This window comes from Cupressus sempervirens, chromosome 5 (assembly GCF_028749045.1).
Source record: "Cupressus sempervirens isolate cs-2001-9-10 chromosome 5, ASM2874904v1, whole genome shotgun sequence".
In the NCBI taxonomy this organism is placed as follows: Eukaryota; Viridiplantae; Streptophyta; class Pinopsida; order Cupressales; family Cupressaceae; genus Cupressus; species Cupressus sempervirens.
Genome location: NC_143122.1, coordinates 940,933,635 through 940,936,504, shown reverse-complemented (window position 1 = coordinate 940,936,504; position 2,870 = coordinate 940,933,635).

The following is a 2,870-nucleotide window of genomic DNA, read 5'->3' as shown; positions in this document are numbered from 1 at the left end:
CACTCATTGACATCATCAGCTAACTGTCCTCTATCACTACCTAACTATGCATGTTCTCATTGCATCTCAGATGTAAGATAGAAAACAAACATTAGAAACTACTTTCCTAATAATCTATCTTTGAATTGCTCTTTGTAAATTAGGCACAACTCCCATACGTTTTCAACTTAGACTCTGTGCACTTGACCACATCATTAGGACGCTTTGTTGAACATGTCCATAATTGTGCATTACCAAACAATCAAACCATTGTTCGTACCATTAAGATCTATGTTTTCTAACCAACTAGTCTTTATAGAAACCATGCTATGTTGACATCAATCACAAAAACAATCATGAATGCAACATACCAATACTCTTCAATTCTTAGAATACTCCCCAAATGTACTAACATTAGCATTCATGCTAACAAGCCTTTAACTAAGCACCCTTTTACTTGCAAGGAAAGGCTAGTGGGTATATTACTCCTACTATAGTTTTTATCCTTACACCAAGGGTTTTCACATAAAAATATACGTGTCATTGATGCATCTATTTGTTATCTTGTAATGTTTTACTGCATAGTTTTTATCATTGCCTTAATGAAAAAGATGTTAGTGACAAGGTATGTGTCTAAAATAACTACATTAACTAATAGGATTAATAAAATTTGGCCTACTGATTCACCCCTCCCGTACTGGTTGGGACCAAACAATGGTGTCAGAGCTTAGACCCTGACAAGTACAAGTCTAATAGGGAAGATCAAATGGTAGCCATGAAGTTCAAGAAATAACTTGATGAAGTGCTTGACACTATTGAAGATCTAAAAGACAAGTTAAGAGAATCCTTAGCCAAAAGAAAGAATCTAATGAAGAATTTGGGAGAAAACCAAGAGATGATAGTAAAAAATGAAGAGCAAAGCAGTTATGAAGAATTGGTAGAAGCAATCTCAAAACTCATGACTGAGAATGAAAAGATAACCAAAAGATTCAAGGAAATGAAAAGGGAACAAGAACATGTAGTAGTTAGATTAAGTGAAGCACATGAAGAGAAAGGAAATGCCATCTTAGCAAGAGATCAAGCCTACAAGGAAATCATACTAGCTCAAAAAGAAAAACAACAAGCTAAGGACTTGCTAAAAGAAAAAGACAATGAGATAGCCCTCATGGAGGTAGAGCATTGATACATTGCACAAGAAAATAGTGTTCTACTAGAGCAATTTCATGACAAAATTGAACAACTAGATGTTCTAAATGAAGAAGTCAACCAATGGAGTAAACAAGTTTGTCAACTGATGGGTGAACTAAATAACACCAAAGAAGAGAATGAAAGGTTGAGAAAGTCCAATGAAAGTACCAAGAATCTGGTAGAGAAGATAAAGATGACTAACACAATTGGCCTAGGATTCGAGGAAATCAACACAACTAAGAAAGGAGAGTGTTCAAGAGAAAAAGACTCATACTTCACAAAGAACAAAAGGATAGAAAAGAAAGATATGTCTTCAAAAAAACCTACTTGTTTTTTTTTGTGTGGTAGAATATGAAGTAAGTCAAACATGTGTTGGCATAGACTAGCAACAACTAGTATTTAGAATGCTTATAGAGGCTACTTCAATATATGTCATCGATATGGACATAGTGCATGAGTACAATGATCTTGAAAATGAGGCAATAGAAGAAGGTTATTGTTATCACTATACCATGTATGGTCATAGTGCCTAAGACTGTAGATTGAAAGCTCAATCATATCAATCATTTACAAAGCCAAAGTGACACACTAGGAGTAAGTATGAGAGATAAGTTTTCTTCACCTATGGTAATGATGCTCATATTGCGTTCCATTGCAAGTTGAAGTAGGGTAAACTTTAAGAAAGCCACCTCCAAAAAAAAGATATAAAATATTGGTGAATCTTTCATTATTTTGAAAAAAAAAAATTATTTCTATTGGCAAATCTCTCAATTTTCTATTCTAAATATGATTAATATTGGCGATTATTTTCGAATCATAATTTTTTTGTATAAAATATTGATGAATCTCAATAATAATAGGAAGTTCATTAATCACCATGAAATATTACAAATCATAATTGACCATTATTTTACCTCATGGAATATTATGAGATCGTTACATATACTTTAAATCAATAGTGGAAACTAGATATTGGTGATATATGCCTAAAGTAACTACTAATTATGATAATTATTGGTTAGTTCAATTTAATTTCTCCTATAATATATTATATGTAGGTGGCTCAAATCTAATCATGTAACGAATATTGTGGTGAATATCTAAGTTAAAAAATTTCAATAAAATAAATTATTGAGGGATTTTAAATATTATAGAACTAAATTTTATAAAACTATGGTGATTTAGATTGTATCAAATCTTAAATTATTAGCCAAATTACTAGCCAAAAAAACCTAAAATTAGCCAATTTATGAATATTAGCCACTAAAATATACCTTTAGTTGAAGATAGGTTATTGGAACTACGTGAGATCATAAAACATCACAAGAAGGACATTCTATTGATTTCATAAGAGGAAAAGGACAATCCAAGAGAGGACAGACTATAGGTCCAAGAAGTTCAAAGAATAACACAATCTAGGACAACATTTCATACAGGTTGAGCAAAGGACACATATAAGTCAAGACCTGAATAAAGAACCCAAGGAGAGTGGGGAGACACAACATGCCTCCTCTGCACCACCAAATGTACAACATAAAGATGATACATAGACAAGTGAAGGACACCTAAGTATCATCGATGTGACAACAATGGACTCTGGTCCAAATCATGGAGAGGGAGAAGGTCATGATGCATTTGGCCATGTTGAGGATTATAACAAGGAGAGAAGGAAGGAGGACCCAAGGAAAAATAAATAGATGGTG